Source organism: Pinus tabuliformis, chromosome Q, assembly GCF_031772625.1.
Source record: "Pinus tabuliformis cultivar Carrire ecotype Pingquan chromosome Q, CPIR1, whole genome shotgun sequence".
NCBI lineage: Eukaryota > Viridiplantae > Streptophyta > Pinopsida > Pinales > Pinaceae > Pinus > Pinus tabuliformis.
In genome coordinates, this window is record NC_142296.1 from 163,563,352 (window position 1) to 163,582,236 (window position 18,885).

Here is an 18,885-nt window from a genome sequence, read left to right on the forward strand (position 1 = left end):
AGTCAGAGAGTTTGTGAACTCTAGAGAAAGCTTGAGAGGTTCAAGCGAAGTCCTCTGTATATAGCCTGTCATGTATGAGTCTTAGATTGGGTTCATACCACTGTGACCAATAGAGGTCGATTTTCAGTAAGGAGAGTCTGTGTACTCCAGAGACTTGGGGGATCCAAGTCTTATCCTACTAATTTACATCTATTGGGTGAGACTCAATTTGAACTATTGTAAAAATCTTCTTGAAAACATAATAGCGAGGCCACCACTGAAGGCTGGACCAGGAGACATAGCCCAGGAGTGTTGGGTGAACTCCTTATTAAACTTGTTGTGTTTATATGTTTGCCTGTTATGATTTCTCTAACTACTTTAGTGTCTATGTATTTCGCAATCTTATCGATCCATTGCATAAAGTAACATGGGCACATACATGCACATGAGTTTGTAATACCTTTAATTCTTTGTCCTGGATAAATTCCATATCACCTAAATCCTCCTCCCCCTCGGCCTCCTCTGTACCCCTGACATCTGGTGCACGCCATTCTGGAATTCTAGTCAAGGGGCTGCATTTCGGCTTGAACTATGTAAGTAGGAGTCCTATCCATCATCAGCTCATAACTTCTACAAGTATTCTCATGATGTCCCACTGATCTACAAAAATTACAGAACAACTACTGGGAATTCCATGTGTACTTTTGTAATAAGTGGCAGTTTTTGGTGGCATGCTTTCCCCCTATTTGACAAATCATGTAGCATAATGCAGGCATCGTGCTAAGTCCCTCTTGTGCCTCTGGTCTCAACGGCATTGGTCCTCCTCCCATGTGGTAATTCACGAACACCAGGTAATGGTCCTTGTCATATCCCTGCATTTTGCATTTTATGCACCATACTTGTTCGTGCACCTCCGGGCGAACTGTTCTGTCTTGTTTCAAGCTCTGCATCTCAAGGCATAAGTTCTTCAGCTGTGTGTGAATCTGCTAAACTCCTAGGTTAGGATCCTGTATCAGGGTTTCATGCAGCCTCATCGCAGTCTCTAATGCTTCGGCTTGAGTTGTTATTCTTTGCTGTGACAGCGCGTTCCTCAGATGTGGTGCTAGTGATGCTACAAACCATGCGTGGTGTTGTCCATCTGTCAGAGTCATGTTGGCTTCACGGATCATACATTTCAGCCTTTGATCCAACTCCCAAGGAGTCTCACCTGGTAGCATCGTGATTTCTTTGAACCCAATTATTGACTGCACTTCTGAATTTGGCCTGCTAAATTCCTTAGTTAGCATGGCTTGAACCTCCCTGATTCCTGCATTCAGATGATCGCTTGAGTGCTTAATGTACTAGGTCAATGTGCAATCCTGCAGGGCACTAACCAATGTAGCTTTCTTGATAGCAACATATGTCACTCCATGTGCTTCCCATACAGCTTTTACTACGAACCAAAACTAGTATGAATCTTCATTTCTGACACCTTTGAACACCGATAACTTTATCAGGCTCGCCATATTACAATGTGGCAGTGGTGGAGGTGGTGTGGCCGAGGATGGAGGTGATGGTGGCGAAACTGGTGGCAGTGTGGGTGGAGGTGGTACACATGGAATCCTCTACCTTATCAAATTGATCGCACTACGCGGAGACACCTACGGGAGATCTTCCTCATCCCTTCATGGAGGCTAGATCAAGGGGCTAGTTTCTAGTTCCGTACTTCCTTCACTTCTGTAAATTCTTCCACTTTGTGTATCCCCAAACATCAATGTAACCGCATAATCCATTTTTCACACAATAACGTTTTAATCCAAGTGTTCAAAGACTTAAAATACCTACCTCACGGTCCTTTGAGGAAGCATCGCTCTGTCTCGCTGTAGCTGACTGAAGTGTCTACCACAAATTCAGTAATGAATCCTCCTATAATTCGATCAAGCCAATGATTAACAACACTTGAGATCTTATCCTATGATGCTTCCAAATTGCGCACCAACTCTGGCATCCACACAATAGGACTATCAAGCCTGCACCTTCCTTGGCTATCTTCTAGCTTCGTGATCCACTCATACAGCTCAGTGGGGAACGACGTAAAGAAAATTTCATGGATCTCTGTATACAAGTAGAAGTCTAACCACTCTTCTTTTGTCAGTCGTGAATTCCTGTTCTCCTGCACCGCGAACTCGTGAATTTTCCTGTCAATCCAGTCTTCGATTTCCTTCTTAGTTGGATTCCAGTGATGTGACATCAGACATCCCTATGTAGATCCAATTCCCAGAAATGGAACCATTTGTTGTCTTGTGGGGGTCTGACCCGAGTTCAGAGTTAATTAGCCAAAAAAATCCTTGTACTAATGGCCATTTCGGCAATAATCTGTGGAGCATAGACTGAGGTATCACCCAAAGTAGTATGGAAGGGTGTTAGAACCAGGTTTCTGCACCCTTGACATGTTTGGGGGGCTGATTGGATCCAACTATTAGGTCCTTCGTGCAGGTTAGTTCGCGCCCTTCCCTAGCCTTCGCCACCTGATCTATTTGTCTTTGTGCAACCCTAACTAGGGTTTGGGGCTTCTGCGGCATTGGAGAAATGCTCTACACTAATTCCCTATGTCACACTTGAGATCTCACTTAGCTTTTTACAAAAATTAGTCACCTTCGCATAAATAGGTGCCTTATATTATATTTATTGATTCAACACATTCATATAAGTTCTCGCAAGGAAATAAACAGTAAACTTGCAATTCATGCCCAATAACATATAACACAGGAAAAGATACACAGAAATATGATATAACTTCTCTTTTATTAATTCTTCCATGGTTACAGACTCGACCTGCCCTGTGCACTCAGCTGCAGACTACTAGGCCTCTGCTCACTCAACTGCAGAGCCTTCTCCTACTCTACGACCCAAAACCGATACACTTGACTCAATCTCAATCCTTAAGATTCATCATTCTCTCCTACTCCATTCTATCCTTACTTAGAGCCTTGCTCTTATAAGCCAACAATACAATCCCATGGTCCATGGACCATGGGTAGATCTTATAAGCCAACAATACAATACAAAAACAAGGGTGGAAAACCCTGTGACTCAATTATGACTTCGCGCTCCGTGCCCACAAATCGCGGAGTCTTTACAATGTACTTGGTCAAAAATTGGGCTTTAAGCCACAAAATATGCCTTTGGGGGGGACTCCATGCCCAACACTAGTTGGAGAGAATATCTCAGCTAACTAAGCCTAAATTGACTCCTAACCATGATGAACAAACTCAATCTAGAAAGGTAGGATTAAATCGAACTTTCTTGATTTTAATTAATTTAACTATTTTGGACTTATAATTGTTTTCCTCAAACGAGAGTGAAGCTAAAATTCCTCCCCAATGATAAGTCAAAAATAAGAACCAGGAACCATCTTCCAAGTTCTCATGTTGAAATTGTTGATCCTCAAAAATGCTTCCTGAAAAACTGCCAAAGCTAGATGCTGTCAAAACTCCAATCAGAAGAGAACATGAGTCAGCTGCAAGTCTGAGTCATCTCTGAAATTTTTCTTGAAAACTCCATCATGTGCCAAGCTGAAAAAGGATCCATCTGTCCTTTGCTTTCAATCAACATCCTTTTTCCACTGACAAAATGTTGATGATTCCCACCTCGAATTTGCTTTATCCACTGACAAAATATTTAGAACGACCACTGGTGAATTTGTTAATGTCAAAGCTGCTCACTATTGTTTGTTGAAAACTTCTCATTACTGCTTTTGTTGTTGAACACCCACTGGCAAATGTTTTGATGCGATACTGCCCATTGGCTACTTGATGTTGATCATGGAAAAAATTGTTGATCGTCCATTGGCAAATTTGTTGATGATTCCCACTATATGCTTTATCGATGCCCACTGGCTGATTTGAAGATGCTCACTCGCTGATTTGAAGATGCCCACTATTTTTTGTTGATGTTGTCGAGATGTTCAGTCTGAAAACCACCCTTAATTCCCCCCTTTTTCATCTAAAAGGAGAGACAATCATTTGTATTTGATTTCTCAATTTTGAACTCCCCCCCTTTAGGTGTAGGAGAGTTTCACCATCTTCATTTTACTGTAGAATTGGTCTTCATGTGAGACTGACTCCTTCACTAACACATAGACAACTGTTTGACTGTAGATGACAACTTCCAAGGATCAATCCATGCGTAATTGATATTCACTCTAGGTGGTTGATTTCACTTGCAGCATCTTTCAGATGAATAATTTTTCTTGCCACAATGGTGACAAGGATGGAGGTCAAATCATTTACTCGTCATATGGCCATTTTGTTTACAATGGTTACACTTAACTGTATTCTGATCACTGTCTAGAAAACAAACACTTACAAATTGAACTGGCTTTGAGAAATCTAAAACAAACAAAGTGTTTTCTTTGTTGTATCCTAGGCCATGTAAATCTTTGTTGAAGGAGATTTCTTCCCAAGGTCTAATCACCTTCTTTGAAATAATATCCTGCTATTTTTCTTCATACTTCTTGTTGCTGCTAACATCTTGTCCTTGATTTATTAAACCTTTTGTGTCACACTAGGCATCAAGCATTAACAATTCATCTATTTGACATGCTACATCAAAATGATCAATTTGATCTTTGGTACTACTTGTTGCATGATTAAGTAGTACACCTAGTTTGTTGAGATCACTTGTGTCACAACTTATATAAACTTTCTTGATTAGATTATCTATGTTGCAACCTTCATTAATATGTTGAATAAGATCACTTGTATAACAACTTTCATTTGTTGTGGTTATGAGGTCTTCTATGTCACAACTTGTATCTATCTTCTCTACACATTGTGCATATTGTAAATCTTGATTTCCACATAACTTAATTTGGAATGCATGAATGAGTGTTTCTTTCCTTTCAAGCTCAATTTGAAAGTCTTTCACTACTTCTAGTGTGTTGGTCATTTGATTGATTAAGGTTTGATTTTGCTTCAAAATCCATTCCAGTATTTCAACTTTGTGCTGTAACTCATGATTGCAATCTTGCAAATCTTTAATCTCTAGTTCTACACTTTGAAGACGTTTTCCTCCTTTACCCATTATGACTTTTGACACGCTCGCTTGTACTGGCTTGATTGCTTGCTTGATTTTTCTTGATGCTTTCTTGCAATGTTTGCAGGATTTGAAGATCTCAATCACTTGAATTCTTGAACTTGTGTGCCTAATTTAGTTTATCAATGGAATGGTTGAACTCACGTTGGCCTGAATTTTTTAATAGGATGAGGGTGTCGGATACCACCAAAAATGCACCCAATGTTTACAATGACAAGTTAAAATGATATTGAATCACTTGAATAGAATTGTCTCACTTAATTGACTTATTTGAGGAGAATCGACTCACTTAATTGAATCACTTTACCTCCTATAAATTCACAATTTGGGTGTCTGTTATGAAACCAACTCACAAAAATATAGAAAAGATAGATCAATGCCATATAAATAAGCCTCTTCGAGGGGGCAACCTCCTTTACATTACACAAATGAACAATTCTTGTATGATTCAAATGACAAAACCTCCTTTCTATATATAGGAGTCCAAGGGGTCACAATATAACTGAGCCAACCTAAAAATAATAATATAAAGGCACAAAAATAACAATAGAGGGATTCTATGGGGCACAATAATAACAATATGGGGACAAAAAGGGCATAACAATTACAATAAGAGATACAATGACAATAATAATGGGGGAATCACTAGTATTATAGGGACCTAACATGCCCCTCTCCTTCAAACAGGTGTTGTCATCAATTCTTGAGTAGTTCTGGATGCTTCTGTATAAAATTCTCATCCTCCCATGTGGAATCTTCAATGGGTAAGTTCTTCTGCCTGATGAGATACTCTGAAATTGATCGATTTCGTAGCTATCGAGTTATTTGTTGGCATTATGAGACAAGTGTTGTCCTTGATGGCAAATCACACTGATGACAAATCATAGTGCAGAAGGATAGTAGCAAGGAATTGATGATCAGACTACAAGTATGAAGAGAAAATATATACACGTTGGTTCACTATATACCAAGTCACGTATACAAGCAGGTTCACTATATACCAAGTCGCGTATACGTAGGTTCGCTATATACCAAGTCGCGTGTACACGCAGGTTGGCTTCAGTAAAAGAGCGTGTATGTGGAAAAACTTATCTTTGGTCCGTGGCGGTTATTCCTTGGAAGTTGTGCCTATGGTTTTGGACCATGGTGTCTCGACGGACGTGTTGATCCCTAGTTTTGAAGTTGATGGTATTGGATTTCTATGGTTTTGGCCCGTGGTATTGAGCAAGGCCTAAGGCTATATAAGGAGAAGAAGATCATTAGGCAAATGTATCTGAAATGTCTTGAATATATGATGAAGTATTAGATCCAGTATGCAGGTTATGGGTTGATGATGCATTGCTTGATCTGAGCTAAGGAGAGATCTCACCGGTTGATGGAGAACAAGATCTAAGGAGAGATCGGGATCAAATGGTTTGAAATGAACTATCTTTATATGGTTGATTATTCTTATTCTAGATCTGCATACTGACGCAAATAATGTTCTATAAGTGTTATAGTATGATTGATGTCTGGTACAGCTGCAAAGTTATAAGGAAATATTTTAGATCTGTACGCGGGTTGGCCTTGGAAAAAGAGCGTATACACACAGGTTGGGTTCATCCAAGTAGCGTGTACATTGTAAAGCTTGATATTTGAAGTTGCAGATGGGTTTGATGGTTATTGGAGAGTTCTTTGTCTGCTCTGTGTTCTAGTGACTGCATTGTTGGCAGAGTTTCAGTGTCTCAGTGATTAATAATGCAGGTTGTACTACAAGGTGATTGTCTTATGGATCCAGTATGAAAATGTATGAAACGTGGTCCTGGGTAGATCGTAGGCCGGCACCTACGTACTGGTAAACATATCAGCCAGTACAAGAGCAAGGGGAGTAAAGGTTGGAGCATTCTGTAGGTAGGAACCTATGTACTAGTAAATGGATCGGCTAGTACAAGAGCTAAGAGGATTGTAGTCCTCTGCAGGTTGTAGCCTGCGTGCTGGTAAAGGACTACACCAGTACATTGTAAAAGAAGTTTCTTATTAAAGAAGAAAGAGACGAATTGCAGCAGGTGGTTTTCACCCACCTTGGGTTTCCACCTTATATCATGGTGTTCATGTGTGTGGCTTTTGTGTGATGATCTGTTCTGTTATACTGCACCTGTTTACTGTTAATATGGTTAATGATGTTCTGATGAAATTACTGAAGATAAGCTAACCGAATCATAAGATCTCTTGATATACGCTAGTTGCAATAAACACAGTAGCGTGTACATGCGGGTTCACTTAACTGAAGTAGCGTATATGTTTCTAAGTATGAAATGAAATAAAATTTATTGATCTGATAATACTGATTCACCCCCCCTCTCAGTATTATTTCCAACAATTGGTATCAGAGCCAGGTTCTTTGATAGAAGCTTGATCGCTTGAAGGAGATCCGTGGAACAATGGGAAAGAAGCTTAAGAAGAAAGCTCATAAGAAGAAGAAGACATCTCAGAAGGACTATGACATTGGGAGAATCGATTGGGGATTAGGTATAAGAAGTTCTTCAGATTCAGAATTAGATTCAGAATCATTATTAGGTATGAATGTGTTATCCTCTGATGTTCCTGCTATATTTCCTTGTGAAAGTGATGGAAGTGATAGTGAAACTACTGAACATGCTTTTATGGGTGAGCAAGAAAAATATCAAATAGAGGCAGTATTTAGAAGGCTTACAGACAAAGTTAAAGATCAACAAGATCTATTGAAAAAAAGGGAATGTGCTTTCAAAGAAGAAGTTACCAAACTAAAAGCTCAATCAGAGGAAGGAAACAAGGTAAGAAAGTTACTCAAGGACAAAGAAAATCAATGTCAAAAGTTGCAGCATGAAGTGACATCATTAAGAAAAGAAGTCAACGAAAGAATCACAACCATCAAGAAACTCAAAGATAGATCCTGCTATTATGAAAATCTTGAAGCTACAATCCTCTCACTAAAAGGAGATCTTGAAGAATCAAAGAAGCAGAATACAGATCTTCTCCAAGCTATTGCAAAACAAGAAAACGAAGTCACGAGCTTAAAATCTCAACTAGAATGTGCCTTCCGAGTTCGTCAAATGCAGCAGGATCTGAATGAAGAACAAGAAAAGGAGATTCTCAAACTAAGGCATCAGTTGGAAGAGGGAAGGAAAGATGGAGAAGACATGAAGAAGCAATGTCTAGAAAAGGAGGAACAACTTCAAGTTGAGGTAAATATCTTGAAAGGTAAATTAGAAGAAAAGGATAAACTTTTGAGATTTCAAGATAGTACTAAAGCCTTGGATGATATTCTTAGTAGTCAAAGGTCTCCTGATATCAAGACTGGTCTTGGTTTTCATGAATCTGTTGAAGGTGAATCTAGCTCACAAGGTGAGGCAAGGAACTCTAAAGAGAAAACTAAAATGATCAACAAGGAGATGAAAGGTCAATCCCATCAACAATCAAGGAAAGAGACTCCTCAAAGAAAATCTTTTACTCCTCCTATGAATAATGTTGAATGTTATGTATGTCATAATCTTGGACATGTTGCAGCTAGATGTGGAAGAAGAAGGGTTCAAGACCATCATGTAGAAAGATCATCACATTCAAGGTACTTTAATGGATATTGTTTTTCTTGCAATATGTTTGATCACAAAGCTACTGATTGCTATAGGAGGAACATGAAACATGTTAGATGTTACGCATGTAACAAGCTTGGACATATAGCAAAGGAATGCAGGAACAAAGGATGGACATCACACCAAAAGAAGAAAACCTCATCACACTTGAAGATATGGAGGAAGAAGGAAGTACAGTCAACACAATGTACTGAGAGACAGCACAGCACAGACATATTAGACTCAGGGGGAGCTGAAAGTGTAAAACATCAGTGTCCTGAATCTCATGCGCAAGTTCCTTAAAGGGAAGTCGCGTATATACACGAGTTACACACTGCAAAGTCGCGTATATTTCAGTCTGAGGAAAAGCAGTGGGGACAGGCTAAGAAAAGGAATCTGATATGATTCAGTCCATTATTTTCTCTATTGGTTACAGTTTGTCGAGGATGTGTAAAAATGTTTTGATACTTGTAATATGTCTAGAAGTGTTTTGATCCTAACTTGATGATGATGATGATGTCTTGATGCTTACTGCTGATATATGCATGATCAGATCTAACAGATGGCACAGGTTGAGGGGGAGCATATGCCTTTAATAATTCATTGTTGGCATTATGGTTAATAGTCCTTGGTGATGATTCTTATATGGCTAAATGATATATCTTGCTATGATGTGGTTGTGAGTTGTCTATGATAAAATCTCATATGATTCTTGGGGTTACATAGTTGATGATTAGATCAGATTTATGGTTGATTATTTGATGATGCATATATGGTGCTTACATGGTGATCTTCATAAGGACAAGGAGAAGTACAAAGCTTGAATACACATCTTCCTCACTTGATGATGAGTCACTTATATACTTTTGTTGTCATATGCATAAAGATCATACAGTTATGATGCAGGCACTCATGTGGATAAGGATTGTTGTTGATGATGATATTAAGAAGCTTTGTCAAAAGAGTTTGAGCTCAAGATACATAGTGCTGATACATGGATGACTCCTCAAAGTCACTTTGTTGGAAACATGATGATGAGTTCGTATCTATATGATGATAGACATACCTTGCTGCAAGACATTTACAGGTTTCTGATATGAAAATAGTTGTACGCGAGTTTCATAAGGCCTATCCGCGTATATACGCTTGTTTATGTGGATGCAGACGCGTATATGGAGTTTTGAAGGAAATCAGCAGGGACAGATGTTGGTTGCAGAAAGTCTGATATGGGTCTGACAGAGATCATCTGGCACAGGTTCAGGGGAGCAGATAATCTTCCAATGATGCATTGTTGGCATTATCTTAAAGCTTTTGGTTCTAGTTCACATTTGTTGTTGATTTCAGGTGGAACAAAGGCAAAAGGAGAACAGAAGGATCTCTTGGTTGCTGATCTGAATGGTGATTATCAGATGCTGCTGGTGACTTTCATAAGTCTTGGTCTAGTTCTTTCGTCTCTATGTCATATATCTCTTTTCTGGTATCTCTTTCATGGTGTCAAGGTCATGTAACAGCCTATTTTGGTTTCCCCACTATGCCTGGGATGATTGATGCAATGTGATTGGTTGTCATATGTAAACTTTTGATGTATCCCCACTTGGTTGGCTGGATGAGTCAATTTTTGTATCTCCTCACTTAGTTGAGAGATGGATGAATGTATGAGTCTTTGGTGATAGGAAGGTCTTTTATGATGTATAGAGTCATGTTCTTCTTGAAGAACATCTTTTGCAAATCTTGCCTACAGTCAGGAAGAGCATGAGCAGCACACTTCAGCAGTACAGAGACTCGGCATGTACTCAGGGGGAGCATTGACAGATTGGTACACTTTGGCATATACAAAGGGGGAGATCATTCAGAGATTTTAACAGATACTCAGGGGGAGTATGGACAGCGAAATGTTCAGCAAAGGAAGAAAACATCTTGGTCCACCCTTTGCCCTTGATGTCAAAAGGGGAGAGTGATTTGGTGTTGTTGCCATCAAGTCCAAAGGGGGAGATTGTTGGCATTATGATGCATGTGTTGTACTTGATGGCAACCCTCTCATAGAAGAATATCTCACTTATGTATAACTGGATGAATCTTCAGAAGAGATGTCAGATGTGACTGATGGAGGACAACTCAAAGGAATCAGATGATAGTTCTAAGTGTAACAAGTCAACTTTGCCATCAAGTCCAAAGGGGGAGATTGTTGGCATTATGAGACAAGTGTTGTCCTTGATGGCAAATCACACTGATGACAAATCATAGTGCAGAAGGATAGCAGCAAGGAATTGATGATCAGACTACAAGTATGAAGAGAAAATATATACACGCTGGTTCACTATATACCAAGTCACGTATACAAGCAGGTTCACTATATACCAAGTCGCGTATACGCAGGTTCACTATATACCAAGTCGCGTGTACACGCAGGTTGGCTTCAGTAAAAGAGCGTGTATGTGGAAAAACTTATCTTTGGTCCGTGGCGGTTATTCCTTGGAAGTTGTGCCTATGGTTTTGGACCATGGTGTCTCAACGGACGTGTTGATCCCTAGTTTTGAAGTTGATGGTATTGGATTTATATGGTTTTGGCCCGTGGTATTCAGCAAGGCCTAAGTCTATATAAGGAGAAGAAGATCATTAGGCAAATGTATCTGAAATGTCTTGAATATCTGATGAAGTATTAGATCCAGTATGCAGGTTATGGGTTGATGATGCATTGCTTGATCTGAGCTAAGGCGAAATCTCACCGGTTGATGGAGAACAAGATCTAAGGAGAGATCGGGATCAAATGGTTTGAAATGAACTATCTTTATATGGTTGATTATGCTTATTCTAGATCTGCATACTGACGCAAATAATGTTCTATAAGTGTTATAGTATGATTGATGTCTGGTACAGCTGCAAAGTTATAAGGAAATATTTTAGATCTCTACGTGGGTTGGCCTTGGAAAAAGAGCGTATACACGCAGTTTGGGTTCATCCAAGTAGCGTGTACATTGTAAAGCTTGATATTTGAAGTTGCAGATGGGTCTGATGGTTATTGTAGAGTTTTGTGTCTGCTCTGTGTTCTGGTGACTATGTTGTTGACAGAGTTTCAGTGTTTCAGTGATTAATAATGCAGTTTGTACTACAAGGTGATTGTCTTATGGATCCAGTATGAAAATGTATGAAACGTGGTCCCGGGTAGATCGTAGGCTGGCACCTACGTACTGGTAAACATATCAGCCAGTACAAGAGCAAGGGGAGTAAAGGTTGGAGCATTCTGTAGGTAGGAACCTACGTACTAGTAAATGGATCGGCTAGTACAAGAGCTAAGAGGATTGTAGTCCTCTACAGGTTGTAGCCTGCGTGCTGGTAAAGGACTGCACCAGTACATTGTAAAAGAAGTTTCTTATTAAAGAAGAAAGAGACGAATTGCAGCAGGTGGTTTTCACCCACATTGGGTTTCCACCTTATATCATGGTGTTCATGTGTGTGGCTTTTGTGTGATGATCTGTTCTGTTATACTGCACCTGTTTACTGTTAATATGGTTAATGATGTTCTGATGCAATTACTGAAGATAAGCTAACTGAATCATAAGATCTCTTGATATACGCTAGTTGCAATAAACACAGTAGCGTGTACACGCGGGTTCACTTAACTGAAGTAGCGTATATGTTTCTAAGTATGAAATGAAAAAAGTTTTATTGATCTGATAATGCTGATTCACCCCCCCCCCCCTCTCAGTATTATTTCCAACAATTGGTATCAGAGCCAGGTTCTTTGATAGAAGCTTGATCGCTTGAAGGAGATCCATGGAACAATGGGAAAGAAGCTTAAGAAGAAAGCTCATAAGAAGAAGAAGACATCTCAGAAGGACTATGACAGTGGGAGAATCGATTGGGGATTAGGTATAAGAAGTTCTTTAGATTCAGAATCAGATTCAGAATCATTATCAGGTATGAATGTGTTATCCTCTGATGTTCCTGCTATATTTCCTTGTGAAATTGATGGAAGTGATAGTGAAACTACTGAACATGCTTTTATGGGTGAGCAAGAAAAATATCAAATAGAGGCAGTATTTAGAAGGCTTACAGACAAAGTTAAAGATCAACAAGATCTATTGAAAAAAAGGGAATGTGCTTTCAAAGAAGTTATCAAACTAAAATCTCAATCAGAGGAAGGAAACAAGGTAAGAAAGTTACTCAAGGACAAAGAAAATCAATGTCAAAAGTTGCAGCATGAAGTGACATCATTAATAAAAGAAGTCAACGAAAGAAGCACAACCATCAAGAAACTCAAAGATAGATCCAGCTACTATGAAAATCTTGAAGCTACAATCCTCTCACTAAAAGGAGATCTTGAAGAATCAAAGAAGCAGAATACAGGTCTTCTCCAAGCTATTGCAAAACAAGAAAACGAAGTCACCAGCTTAAAATTTCAACTAGAATGTGCCTTCCGAGTTCGTCAAATGCAGCAGGATCTGAATGAAGAACAAGAAAAGGAGATTCTCAAACTAAGGCATCAGTTGGAAGAGGAAAGGAAAGATGGAGAAGACATGAAGAAGCAATGTCTAGAAAAGGAGGAACAACTTCAAGTTGAGGTAAATATCTTGAAAGGTAAATTAGAAGAAAAGGATAAACTTTTGAGATTTCAAGATAGTACTAAAGCCTTGGATGATATTCTTAGTAGTCAAAGGTCTCCTTCTTTCAAGACTGGTCTTGGTTTTCATGAATCTGTTGAAGGTGAATCTAGCTCATAAGGTGAGGCAAGGAACTCTAAAGAGAAAACTAAAATGATCAACAAGGAGATGAAAGGTCAATCCCATCAACAATCAAGGAAAGAGACTCCTCAAAGAAAATCTTTTACTCTTCCTATGAATAATGTTGAATGTTATGTATGTCATAATCTTGGACATGTTGCAGCTAGATGTGGAAGAAGAAGGGTTCAAGACCATCATGTAGAAAGATCATCACATTCAAGGTACTTTAATGGATATTGTTTTTCTTGCAATATGTTTGGTCACAAAGCTGCTGATTGCTACAGGAGGAACATGAAACATGTTAGATGTTTTGCATGTAACAAGCTTGGACATATAGCAAAGGAATGCAGGAACAAAGGATGGACATCACACCAAAAGAAGAAAACCTCATCACACTTGAAGATATGGAGGAAGAAGGAAGTACAGTCAGCACAATGTACTGAGAGACAGCACAGCACAGACATATCAGACTCAGGGGGAGCTGAAAGTGTAAAACATCAGTGTCCTGAATCTCAGACGCAAGTTCCTTAAAGGGAAGTCACGTATATACACGAGTTACACACTGCAAAGTCGTGTATATGTCAGTCTGAGGAAAAGCAGTGGGGACAGGCTCAGAAAAGGGATCTGATATGATTCAGTCCATTATTTGCTCTATTGGTTACAGTCTGCTGAGGATGTGTAAAAATGTTTTGATACTTGTAATATGTCTAGAAGTGTTTTGATCCTAACTTGAGGATGATGATGATGTCTTGATGCTTACTGCTGATATATGCATGATCAGATCTAACAGATGGCACAGGTTGAGGGGGAGCATATGCCTTTAATAATTCATTGTTGGCATTATCGTTAATAGTCCTTGGTGATGATTCTTATATGGCTAAATGATATATCTTGCTATGATGTGGTTGTGAGTTGTCTATGATAAAATCTCATATGATTCTTGGGGTTACATAGTTGATGATCAGATCAGATTTATGGTTGATTCTTTGATGATGCATATATGGTGCTTACATGGTGATCTTCATAAGGACAAGGAGAAGTACAAAGCTTGAATACACATCTTCCTCACTTGATGATGAGTCACTTATATACTGCTGTTGTCATATGCATAAAGATCATACAGTTATGATGCAGGCACTCATGTGGATAAGGATTGTTGCTGATGATGGTATTAAGAAGCTTTGTCAAAAGAGTTTGAGCTCAAGATACATAGTGCTGATACATGGATGACTCCTCAAAATCACTTTGGGTGAGACATGATGATGAGTTCGTATCTATATGATGATAGACATACCTTGCTGCAGGACATTTACATGTTGCTGATATGAAAATAGTTGTACGCGAGTTTCATAAGGCCTATCCGCGTATATACGCTTGTTTATGTGGATGCAGACGAGTATATGGAGTTTTGAAGGAAATCAGCAGGGACAGATGTTGGTTGCAGAAAGTCTGATATGGGTTTGACAGAGATCATCTGGCACAGGTTCAGGGGGAGCAGATAATCTTCCAATGATGCATTGTTGGCATTATCTTAAAGCTTTTGGTTCTAGTTCACATTTGTTGTTGATTTCAGGTGGAACAAAGGAAAAAGGAGAACAGAAGGATCTCTTGGTTGCTGATCTGAATGGTGATTATCAGATGCTGCTGGTGACTTTCATAAGTCTTGGTCTAGTTCTTTCGTCTCTATGTCATATATCTCTTTTCTGGTATCTCTTTCATGGTGTCAAGGTCATGTAACGGCCTATTTTGGTTTCCCCACTATGCCTGGGATGATTGATGCAATGTGATTGGTTGTCATATGTAAACTTTTGATGTATCCCCACTTGGTTGGCTGGATGAGTCAATTTTTGTATATCCTCACTTAGTTGAGAGATGGATGAATGTATGAGTCTTTGGTGATAGGAAGGTCTTTTATGATGTATAGAGTCATGTTCTTCTTGAAGAACATCTTTTGCAGATCTTGCCTACAGTCAGGAAGAGCATGAGCAGCACACTTCAGTAGTACAGAGACTCGGCATGTACTCAGGGGGAGCATTGACAGATTGGTACAATTTGGCATATACAAAGGGGGAGATCATTCAGAGATTTTAACAGATACTCAGGGGGAGTATGGACAGCGAAATGTTCAGCAAAGGAAGAAAACATCTTGGTCCACCCTTTGCCCTTGATGTCAAAGGGGGAGATTGATTTGGTGTTGTTGCCATCAAGTCCAAAGGGGGAGATTGTTGGCATTATGATGCATGTGTTGTACTTGATGGCAACCCTCTCATAGAAGAATATCTCACTTATGTATAACTAGATGAATCTTCAGAAGAGATGTCAGATGTGACTGATGGAGGACAGCTCAAAGGAATCAGATGATAGTTCTAAGTGTAACAAGTCAGCTTTGCCATCAAGTCCAAAGGGGGAGATTGTTGGCATTATGAGACAAGTGTTGTCCTTGATGGAAAATCAAACTGATGACAAATCATAGTGCAGAAGGATAGCAGCAAGGAATTGATGATCAGATTACAAGTATGAAGAGAAAATATATACACGCTGGTTCCCTATATACCAAGTCACGTATACAAGCAGGTTCACTATATACCAAGTCGCGTATACGTAGGTTCGCTATATACCAAGTCGCGTGTACACGCAGGTTGGCTTCAGTAAAAGAGCGTGTATGTGGAAAAACTTATCTTTGGTCCGTGGCGGTTATTCCTTGGATGTTGTACCTATGGTTTTGGACCATGGTGTCTCGATGGACGTGTTGATCCCTAGTTTTGAAGTTGATGGTATTGGATTTCTATGGTTTTGGCCCGTGGTATTGAGCAAGGCCTAAGGCTATATAAGGAGAAGAAGATCATTAGGCAAATGTATCTGAAATGTCTTGAATATCTGATGAAGTATTAGATCCAGTATGCAGGTTATGGGTTGATGATGCATTGCTTGATCTGAGCTAAGGAGAGATCTCACCGGTTGATGGAGAACAAGATCTAAGGAGAGATCGGGATCAAATGGTTTGAAATGAACTATCTTTATATGGTTGATTATGCTTATTCTAGATCTGCATACTGACACAAATAATGTTTTATAAGTGTTATAGTATGATTGATGTCTGGTACAGCTGCAAAGTTATACGGAAATATTTTAGATCTCTACGCGGGTTGGCCTTGGAAAAAGAGCGTATACACACAGGTTGGGTTCATCCAAGTAGCGTGTACATTGTAAAGCTTGATATTTGAAGTTGCAGATGGGTCTGATGGTTATTGCAGAGTTCTGTGTCTGCTCTGTGTTCTGGTGACTGCGTTGTTGACAGAGTTTTAGTGTTTCAGTGATTAATAATGCAAGTTGTACTACAAGGTGATTGTCTTATGGATACAGTATGAAAATGTATGAAACATGGTCCCAGGTAGATCGTAGGCCATCACCTACGTACTGGTAAACATATCAGCCAGTACAAGAGCAAGGGGAGTAAAGGTTGGAGCATTCTGTAGGTAGGAACCTACGTACTAGTAAATGGATCGGCTAGTACAAGAGCTAAGAGGATTGTAGTCCTCTGCAGGTTGTAGCCTGCGTGCTAGTAAAGGACTGCACCAGTACATTGTAAAAGAAGTTTCTTATTAAAGAAGAAAGAGACGAATTGCAGCAGGTGGTTTTCACCCACATTGGGTTTCCACCTTATATCATGGTGTTCATGTGTGTGGCTTTTGTTTGATGATCTGTTCTGTTATACCGCACCTGTTTACTATTAATATGGTTAATGATGTTCTGATGCAATTACTGAAGATAAGCTAACTGAATCATAAGATCTCTTGATATACGCTAGTTGCAATAAACACAGTAGTGTGTACACGCGAGTTCACTTAACTGAAGTAGCGTATATATTTCTAAGTATGAAATGAAAAAAGTTTTATTGATCTGATAATACTGATTCACCCCCCCTCTCAGTATTATTTCCAACATTCTTGTTTCTTTGACTTCTTCAAGTTCCAATATGATTTTTCCTTCCTCATCAAGTTCTGTCAATATTGTTTGAACTCGAAGCTTGTCACCTATAACCTTCTTGAAGCATGAAACATGGAAAACTTTTGCACTCGGGAGGATGCAAGAAGCTCCAATCTGTAAGCCATAGTAACTATATTTTGCAACACCTTGTATGGACCATAGTACTTTGGTGATAATTTATTATCCTTCTTAGCTTGCTTAAGGGTCATTTGTTTATATGGTTATAGCCATAGGAATACCCAATCACCTACATCAAAACTTCTTTCATTGCGATGTTGATATGCCCATTGTTTCATTCTATTCTGCGCCAAGGTGAGGTTATCCTTTAAGAGGTGGAGAACTTGTTGCTGATGCTCGATTTGATCTTCCACTGCTTGAACCTTAGAATTTTCTCTTAAATATGATGTGATGTATGGTGGATGATATCCATAAAGTGCCATAAATGAGGTCATTTTTGTTGCAGTATGGAAGGAAGTGTTATACCACCATTCAACGAGATGAAACCATTTGACACATTGTGTCTGTTTATCAGATACAAAGCAATGAAGATATCCTTCCAAACATTTGTTTACTATCTCAGTTTGCCCATCAGATTGAGAATGATAAGATGAGCTATGAGCTAACTGAATACCAAGACAAGAAAATAATCTTGTCCAAAAATTTCCAGTGAAAATGGGATCTCTGTCACTTACAATAATATTTGGGTTTCCATGTAGCTTTTGAATTGTTTCCATAAATGTAGTAGAAACTGTACTTGCTTTAAATGGATGAGATAATGCACAAAAGTGTGCATACTTGGTAAGTCTATCAACTACCACCATGATAACACTCTTTCCTTTAGACTTGGGTAAGCCTATGATAAAATCCATTGAAACCTCCTCCCAATGTTGGCTTGGAATGGATAAAGGTTGTAATAGTCCTAGGGTCTTAATTGTTTCAACTTTATTTTGTTGGAAAACCAAACATTCCGCCACAAATGTTTGAATATCCAATTTAATGCCATCCCAAAAAAAATCCTTCTTAACCTTGTGGTAGGCTTTTAGAAATCCTGAGTGTCCTCCTAAGAGAGAGGTGTGCAATTCCCTAAGAATATTTTGTTTGAGTTGGGAATTCTTACATAGGTATAACCAATTTTTGTACAATAACGAATCATTTTTCTAGCTAAATGTATTAGATGTACTGGAATCTTGTTGTATCTTTTGAATGAGTGCCCACACTTCCTTGTCATTCTTCCATTCATCCCTTGATTCGTTTATCCAATCTGGTTGGTTCATAGAAATGGCGCAAAGAAATGCTTCCACATCCTCATCCTTTCTTGAGAGTCTATCTGCCACAACATTTTGCTTCCCTTTTTTGTAGAAAATTTCAAAGTCATAACCCAACATCTTTGTGACCCATTTTTGTTGTTCTTATGAAGATAATATTTCTTCTAAAAATTATTTAAGACTATCATGATCTTTTTTTACCTTGAAGCGTCTTCCCATTAGGTAGGGTCGCCATTTCTTAAGTGCATGTAGTATTTCTAGCATTTC